Source organism: Phodopus roborovskii, unplaced genomic scaffold (genome assembly GCF_943737965.1).
Source record: "Phodopus roborovskii unplaced genomic scaffold, PHOROB, whole genome shotgun sequence".
Taxonomy (NCBI): Eukaryota; Metazoa; Chordata; class Mammalia; order Rodentia; family Cricetidae; genus Phodopus; species Phodopus roborovskii.
The window spans coordinates 156,313-166,140 of record NW_026125470.1 but is presented as its reverse complement, the minus strand read 5'-3'; the positions used below and the strand labels follow the sequence as shown (position 1 = coordinate 166,140).

Sequence of the window (9,828 nt, the reverse complement as noted above, 5' to 3'; positions counted from 1 at the left end):
CTCCCCAAAACAACTCATGGTATTGGCATTTTCTCTTAATTGTCTATCAGAATTTGATGGTAAGACCTATTGCTGAAGACACCACGGCCCACTTTTATCATAGGGCATGAGGAAATCTAAAAAGTAACCAGAAAATTCCTCCGTGAGAGGATGCATACTTCAAAAGGCTATGAAGGTTGTCAGGAGAGCAAAGGTATCAACAGTCTTATAACCTGTAAAAGTCTGAACTACAATAATTATTTGGCTGGAAGATTGCCCATTGGTACAATAGTGGCACAATGTTTGGGGGATAACCAAAATCTGTCTGATTAGATTTATGATTTATTCAACCAGAGGGAACCTTCCATGCCTGGTACTGTCAATCTGGCTAAGGGACCCATCAATAAGGTCCTGGGTTCCAGGGAAAGAACGTACTACCATTATTTTGATAAATTGATGAGTTAACAGTGAATGAATGATGTAGAAGTATGTGTGGGAGTGTGAGAGAGAGAGCTGTTAAAAGAGCTTAGCTAGGAAGGTGATTGTGCAAAGTACTAAAGTATGGTAAGAGAGCTATGTAAAATACAATGTGCAGCTGTAGCTGTGTGTGGAGACAGAGATTTCCCTAGAGAGCATTTTAGAAATGAAATAAAAGAGAAAGTTGCCAACAGAAAGCATGTGTGTTTCCGTATGTTTTTCCCCTCAGTTAGGAAAGTCTAGCCCTCAGGTAGATAAGAAATTTCTAAGCACTTGCCATATTCATGGGATTTTACTTTTACATACCCTAGTGTAGACTGGATAACTGCCCTCTGTAAGTGCCGCCATGTGCATGTTTGTGTGTTTGTGTGTTTCAAGAATATATATATATATATATATATATATATATATATATATATAATCCTCCCAACAGATTGTACAGTTGGATTGTCTTCCTATTGGAAGGTTGGCAATTCCTTTTCATATTCTAAGAAACAAAAGTTTGTTTAAGATCTCATGGAAATCATTGCTGTTTCCCTTTATAACGATTCAAAGCAATGTTTTTTTATTTAGAAACACTCTTATTTTACATATCAATCCCAGTTCCCTTCTCCCCTCCCATCCTCCCATGCCTCCCCCACCAATCCTCCCACCTTCCCCCACCCCACCCCTATCCACTTCCCAGGGAGGGTGAGGGCCTCCATGGGGAACATTAAAATATAGTCATATCATTTGGAGATGGGCAGTGGTGGCGCACACCTTTGGTTCCAGCACTCAGGAGGCAGAGGCAGGTGGAATTTCTTGAGTTCGAGGCCAGGCAGCTTTACAAAGTATTTTGTTTTTTACATATAACTACAGTACTCTTATTGTTATTAGTTATGTAAAATTGGTTTACCTTCTGTAGTAATATTTTGTTTGTAAATCCAACAAGTAAAGTTTGCTGAAGACTAGTGTGTAGAGCTACCAATAATTATCTACACACCTAGGTAAAAGCTAAGCCAATTAGTTAGTCACACATACACACTAAGCTATTAGTTAGCCATAGAGGACACATGGTGGCCACACCTTTAATCCCGGCACACAGTTAATAATGAGAGGTACAGGAGGCATGAGAAGTCATGAGATGATTTCTATGAGTTCATGGCCACTCTGGGCTACAATAGGAGAGTGAATCAGTCTAAAAGAGAAACACAACTCATGCCTTTGATCCCAGTACTTGAATTTACAGCACATTTAATCCCAGCACTAGCGAGGAATATAAGGCAGAGGATCAGTTCAGCCTGAGGTTTGGTGGAGAGCATTGCAGTCTGCAGTCATGCTGAGGACAGGATCGCCCCTCTTTAGTCTTAGCCTTGGCAGAGGTAAGAACTCTCTAGTTGCTTGGCTTCTTTGCATTCCTTGTTGTCAACTTGAAACTTGACTCCCAATATCTGTCTCTGGGTTTTTATTAATCTATCGACAACCTTCTTTGTTTAGAATGCAAAATCCCTCATCCCTACTTAATTCAAACTCATGTGAATGATGAGGGAAGGGATTTTGCCATTCAGTCTTCTTTGGAAAATGTGGAATGATTCATGGATACAGAAGTGGACAAGGAAAGCAGGTGTGAGGATACAGAGTAAATTAAGTGCATGAGGGCCTTCACCCATTGTCTTTCTTCCAGTAGTTTCTGTATCCTCTAACTGCATTTTCATCATTATCATTTTTTTCCAACATGAATGTGCTTAGATATCTAAAGCCATTGCTAATTTTGGAGCATCAGAGTGCTGTGGTCAGAGTTATGTTCTCCTGGTCCCCTCCCGCTGTTTATCACCAAATAAACACATTGATGCTTATATTATAAACTGTTTGGCCAGTACTCTGGCTTCTTATTGACTAGCTCTCTCTTAATTATTATACCATAACTATTAAATCTTATCTTACCAGAGAAGCTCCCCACATCTGATCTTCACGGTTGCTACATAGTGTCTCCCTTGAGGCAGCTTCTGTCCCTATCTAGTAGCCCTACCTATATTTTTGGCCTGCCTACTGGCCAATCAGTGTTTTATTCATCAACCAATAAGAGAAACATATGCAGAAGAACATCCACCATCAGAGCACTGGGGACACAGTTAGATAATCGCTAAGCAAGGTAACTGTCTTGGTCATTACCATCTTCTTATGTAATTCTAAAAGGAAGACCATTGTCACTAGATCTTGAAACTGCTTGTTCTTGGCACATATTTCTAGCACACATTTTAGTATATTCTATTGGCACCAAAGAAAATAAGGAATATCTTGTCAAAGTGAACCATTTCACAACTGGATCCATCTAGGATACACATCAAGACCTAGGAAGTTTTTTGCATTTGAACTAGGATATTTATGGGGAAATTATATTATTTCCTTGGAAAGGTTTCTTGGGATAAGGGATGATTATTTACATCGGATACTTAAACAGCTACAGCACTTGGGTGTCCTAAAATTAAAATTAAAAGATATAGTTTTTATGATTATGTTTCTTAATCTTTGCTAATCAGTAGTTTAAACTACAATTCTGAAATTTATACACTTTCAAAAAAAAGATCATTGGATTATTTTAAAAAGATCAACATTTCCTCCATAAGTTATTACTTCATCCATCTTTTAACAATTAATTGCACAAAAAACAATACTGAGAGTTATATATATTACTGTTCATGTTTAAAATTATGATTAATTTACTGTACCTGTTTTTAAAATCTTTCTCTTTGAAGTGTTTCAAAATCTTTGTTTATTCTAGGATAGGTTATTTTGGTGTATATCTTTATCTAGTGTATTGCTCATAATCTATGGCTATAGTCATCACTTTGATTTCAGTTCACTACTTGTCCGACAGTGATTAGACGATAATTGTATATGACATCATTAGACAGCTTTGCACGTGTCATCAACTTTGACATCACATTTTGATCTATCCTAGTGTCCATATCAACTCTGGGCTGTGTTACCATTGACTGGAACTTGTTTTACCTACAAGGGAGTCACATCCTTAAAGAAAATAAATTTTCCACTCCCAGAAACTACCAATTATTTCCATTAAAATCAGGAATGAGACAAGGATGTCTACCCTCTTCCTTCCTGTTCAATATAGTGCTTAAAATCTTAGCAAGATCAGTAAGACAAATGAAGGTCAATCAAGAATACATATGTAAGAAGAGAGCGTTTTTGTTCACGTTCATCAAGCATGGCTATTGATTGCTCTAATGACTGACAGATGACATAACTGATAGGTGACAAGCTGATTTTCTTGTAATAGAAGTACATTTTCAACTTCATGGAGGCACAGTTTTGATCGTAGGTGCAGAAGTTTTTAGATCACCTGAGAATGCTTCCTACTGCTACTGTGGTACTGTGTGAGAGAGAGTACTCTAGGCAGTGAATTTTCTCTTTACATGTTGTTTCAAGTGTTAAGATCTACTAGAAAGCCTCTACTAACTGTCTTATTTGGAAACGTTTATCCTTATCTTTTTCATCAGGGGGCTTCGGTGTTTAGATGCATTCATGCACTTTCTGATTAATCAGTGTTACTTATAGACAAGTGATGAAAGGAGATGAGACTTCATTCAGAATAAAGAAAGGAAAGACACATAAATAAGGTAAAAGATAACTCCTTTGAAGTATCACTTCTGAGTCTGAAATAGCTGTTTTCATCAACCTAATTTACATCCAAATATTGACTCTACAACAAAATACACAATGCAACTTTAAGCATTATCAGCTATTTTCAACATGTAAAAGGTTTTTTCCAAAATAAAATTGTTTTTAATTATAAAAGTTTATGAAGAAGGTTTTTCAATAAATAAAGCTTTAAAAACAATAAAATAGTATGGTATTTGGTATTCATATAATGTATTCCTTTATGCTATAACAATAGAATGTGTAAGATGATTTTTCATTATGTTGAATATAAAGATTTCATCTCTTCTAATAGTCTGTGTAGTGATTTTTGGCCTCTTTAAAATTTAATAAGTTCATATTTTTGCCTAAATCTACATATTTACTTATAAAACACTTCCTAAACACTGATTTTTAAAAATGATTTTAGCAGAGGTTAATACAAAAGGATCACTTAGATGCAAATAACTAACTCTACATGAATGTAACAATCAGTTGTATATGTATTTAAAATTGAATTATTGCATTGAAGAAGAAAAATAATTTATGCAGAATATAGATCAGCACTGTATCTATAAAAAGTGGCATTTATTGGAGGTGAAGAATGGCTCAGTGATTAAGAGCACAGACTGCTCTTCCAGAGGGACCTGGGACCAATTTCCAGCTCCCATGGGACAGCAAACAACTGTCTGTAACTTCAGTCCCAGGGGATCTGACACCTTCTTTTTGACCTCCTAGGCACCAGGAATGCATGGGGTACCCAGATACACACACAGACAAAACACTCTTACACATAAAAACATATTTCAAAAGAATGACATTTCTTGGTCGACATAATTTGTTTTACATTAATATTTTTAGTGGTAATTGCATTCAAATAAGCATTTTGTTGATATCTCAGGACAACCAAATACATGAAAAGTGATGATTACCTGAACCATTTCAAACCTATCCATCTCAAAAATTTAATAAATATACAAGTTAGTAAACGTTAGCATACTCACATAAACTGAAAAACCAATACTTTCCATGCGTTTGTTATGCTTTGTAAGTATTACAGTAAATATTGTAGCTTCTGGTTAGTTTGTTGTTTTTTACAGGCTTCCTTTTGTAGACATTATTATGCAGCCCTAGCAGGTCAGGCTTCTTCCCCTCATCTCTCTTCAGATGAATCCAGGCACTTTGCTATCTGGTTTTATTCCTCTTTGATCATTTTTATCCATGCATTTTACAAAGGTATTTTTGTTCCTTAGAGTGCTTCCATATTCACATGAATCCTCTTGGTAAGAATCTTGCATTTAATTTTATTGTTTATACCATGCAATGGTATGTATGTTGGTTAACAAGGATTCTTCTGGTTTTGAAAAGCTGGTAGTTGAACGATATTTAATTTTTGGAGGATCACCCATTCCCTTGATGTCTGCACTATCAGCATTGTTGTAGATTTGCATATTCATGGGCAAATGAACAGCTGCAGGTTTTTCTAGGCATCTTTTCAGACACCAAATGTTTTGATTTTTTTTTTAGAAAGAATTAAACTGTTTAAGAATGCCAGATTTAATTTACAGGAAAACAGTACAGATGTTTTATATCTTACCCCAACTCCCAAATTTTATAATCTATAATCTATAATACTAATTCTGAAAATCAGAAAATTGGAAAAAAGTATAATACTATAAGTCCCCTGAGAAGTTGACCTAGTTATAACAACAGCAATGTTTCTACTATTGCATATCTTCAGTTACAGGATCCAATCCAGTATTCAAGTTGGCCTTTAGTTATTATATACATTAATCTATTCCAGTGTGTGATAATTTATTCGTATTTTTATCTTCTGTGACCACACCTTTGAAGAGAAATCAACAGTTATTTTTCTAGAATGTCTCGAATTTGGGTTTATTTAGTGATTTCTCGTCTTTTAGGATTGAGATTGTGCATATTTAGCATAAATATTACAAAAGAGCTTCCTGCTTTGTTTGCCTCAGTTCAGCATTAGGGAGGGTGCAAAGGCATCTTTATCACTTGGTTAAGGAAGTAGCAAGAAATTATTTTAAAGCAGTTTCCTTTTGTATTTCCTTGTAAAGTGTTTATCTTTTGTAATAGAAGTCATAGGAGAAATATTTAGAGACTTTGGAGATATCCTGTGTCTCTTCAAAACTTTAGGCATTGATTTTAGCATCTTAGTGAATTTTCTCCAAACACTTCTGCTTTAATGATCCTTACCACATGTAAGTAGGTTCAGAACACTGAATCTAAGGTGTGGATAATTATTGCCCCTTGCTTTGGTGAATCATGCCTGCAGCAGTGAGTACTACAGTTTTTGTGAATGGTAATTTTTTTTAAAAAATTGCTTTCATGCTCAAACTGCTTCAACTTTGACTTCATGTTGGTTCCTGTGTCTTATCAGCATCCTGCATGTTCTCTGCATCTTGTCTACAACTTTTTTTTTAAATAAACTGACCTCTTTTCCAAGGAGCTTTGATTTCCTTTCTTAGGGAATGACAACCAGAATCCTCTTATCTGACACTAGTTAACTTTTTACATTAGTCTTCCATCACTTGTAAGACCCAATTCAACAGGCAGAAAGCACAGGTGTAATAATGACTGGTACCACCTAACATATATTCCTGACATTTCTGCCTTTCTCTTCATGTTTTCAATACTTACATATGTCATAAATATATATGTCTTATATGTGTGTTTATCTGAAACAATGATGTTGAGAATCACCTGGCTGGAGTTCTTTATTCTACTCAGCTAGGAGTCTTATAGGAAAGGAGAAGCTACTCTTCTGCTGACAATTGCAGGCCTTGGGTGCCCAAAGCCTAGAGGGTGGAGTGGGCTAATGGTGCAGAGAGCAAGTGATAATATATCACATACTAGCTTTTCCAATCCAAGCAATGGGTTTAGATATGCTGAGAAACATGGAATTGCAGCGTAACAAGCTGATATCACTTACAAGTAATTTGTTGTAGGATCTCCAAATGTATGAGTCAAGATTCATCTACATATACATACATTCATTAATTTTAGAAAATCTTACAAATATACCAATAAATTTTAGTTTACTTTTTTTCTTCTACTGTAATGTCACTAATATTTCCTTTAAAATCATTTACATAGGGAGACTTCCTGGAGCCATGCTGCAGGTTTGGTTTTAAGGTGAGAATAGGCGCCAGAGGATTGACTGCTGCTCTGTGAGTGCTGCTGTGGGGAATTGTGGAGGGGAGCATGGATGAGCACAGAAGCTGCAGCATGTCAGAGAGGATAAGACCCTCATTCAGGAGTCAACAAAGTCTGGCATACAAAGCTGAGGAAGGACCACGCCGCTCTACCCTTTATCAAGACTGAGCAAGGATGCAGTGACCTATGATGATGTGCACATCCATTTCACTCAGGAAGAGTGGGCTTTGCTAAATCCTTCTCCGAAGTGTCTCTACACAGATGTGATGCTAGACACCTACAGGAACCTCGTTGCTACAGGGTATATTTGGGATGAACATAATATAGAAGATCATTGTCAAAATTCTAGGAAGACATACAAGACATCTTCAGAGCCATGTAAAAATTCACACTGAGAGAAACCATACAGAAGTGTTCAGTATGGTGAAGTCTTTGCATGCCACACGGCAGAGAAAACCTATGAATGTAGTCAATGTGGTAAAGTATTTGGAAGACATACTATGCTTACTAGATGTATGAGAACACATACTGAGAGGAAAAACACAAGACTGTAATCAATGTAGTAAAGTCTTTTCACTATGCAATCATCTCAAAAAATATTAAAGAACACATACTGGAGAGAAACCATAAAAAATCATTTACATAACAGACAAATGTTAACAATTGTTTCTCATACTTTGTAGAACGTATTTTCAAAAGATGAGAGTATGCTTTATTGAGGTGTTTACATGTTTTATAAACAAATTCATAAAAGAAATATCTAATTCTAGGTTATGTGCCTATAATTACCCTCTGAAGAATTTAAAACTTTTTTTTGAGAGAAAATATCCTGCTTCTTAGAATTATTAAGGAATTAAGTGCCATGTTGTGAGAACCTGTGTAAAAGCAGAAGTCACAAGTTTAATACTGAGAAAATATACAGAGACTTCTTAAGACTTCTGAGATGTCATAGCTCATTTAAACTCTGTCTAGACAGAAATATTTAAGTATTGAACTAACCTACTAAAATTCTTTATTAGAAAACATTTCCCATTATTTGCAATTAAAAATAGTGCTGAGTAAGAGAGTACTCTAAAACAAAGTGATAATTAGTAAAGGTTCTTATAACACAGCTAGAAAAAGCACACCAGTTTTTGTTTGTTTACTCAGGCATGCTATGCACACTTCTCAGAGGGCAACCCTTCATGATTTGTGGTTACTACAGTTACCTGTTCATTGTCAGAATTTTCTGCAGGACATAGAGTTTTCCTCAGTGCTGCTTTGACTTCCTTGTTGCGTAAACTATAGATGATAGGGTTCAGTATGGATGTAACTGCTGTATAGAAGAGAGCTAAGAGTTTATCCATTCCTGGTGAGTGGCTAGACTTGGGTCTCAAATAAGTGGCAGATGTTGAGCCATAGAAGAGTGTGACCACAAGTAGGTGGGAAGAACAGGTAGAGAGAGCTTTATGGCGTCCCTCAGGTGAAGGCATCACCAGCACGGCAACCAATATTCTGACATAGGAAGAAATGATGAGTAAAAATGGGCTGAATATGCAGAGGACTGCTGCCACAAAGATTGCAGCCTCATTATGGGATGTATCTCCACAGGCAAGTGCCAGGAGAGGTGGAAGGTCACAGAAGAAGTGGTCTATCTCACAGGGTCCACAGAAGTCCAAAGAAAAAATAAAATTGGTCTGTCCCAACCCTACTGTGCATCCCATTCCCCAGGAAACCATTGCCAAATGCACACATACTCCACGACTCATTCAGGTGGCATAGTGGAGTGGGAGCATCTAGCCAAGTAGCGGTCAAGGCTGGCTGCCAACAGGCAGCACTCAGTTATTCCAAAGAATATGAAGAAAAACATCTGTGTGGCACAACCCTCTCGAGAAATCCCTCGGGCCTCAGTCACAAGGCTCTGCAGCATCTTGGGTATGACAGAGCAAGTGTAGCCAATCTCCAAGAGAGACAAGTTGGCCAGGAAAAAGTACATGGGAGTGTGTAGGGCTGGATTGGTGCAAAATGGCAAGGGCTATAAGTGCATTGCCTGTCAGGGATGCCAGGAACATGAGGAGGATGAGGTGAATAGGAGGAAGCATTCTCTAGGGTCCTCAGAGAACTTGGCAAATGCAAAGCGTTTGACAGACAAGCTGTTCTCCTGCCACAGAGAGCAACTGACATTCATCTCCTGGAAGAGAGAGCAACAAGTCACCAGAAGGATTCTTGCAGATGAAGGAAATTATTCAGACTTTGTCTGTCTGTCTGCCTGCCTGCCTGCCTGTTGCATGTATATGTAATGTATGTACATACATGCACTTATACATTTCGGGGTGTCAACTTCAAATATTTTTCTTGGTCAGTCTCTACCTTATTTTTTTTTTAAGCAAACTTTGTTACGTAACCTGGAGCTACTTGTTTTTGCTTGACTGAATTGCAGATCTGTCTGCTTTTGCCTCTTATACCCTTAACATTGGGATTACATATATATACTGGATTGTCCAGCCTTTCATGGGCACCGGGGATCCAAACTCACCTCCTCACAATGTACAGAAAACACACTATTCACTGAAA

At 37.1% G+C, this 9,828-nt stretch overlaps 1 pseudogene; it reads right to left on the bottom strand.

The window, feature by feature from the left end:
• Nucleotides 1–8,479: 8,479 nt before the first annotated feature.
• On the bottom strand, nt 8,480–9,445 carry LOC127215524 (olfactory receptor 10C1-like; annotated as a pseudogene).
• Nucleotides 9,446–9,828: the final 383 nt, after the last annotated feature.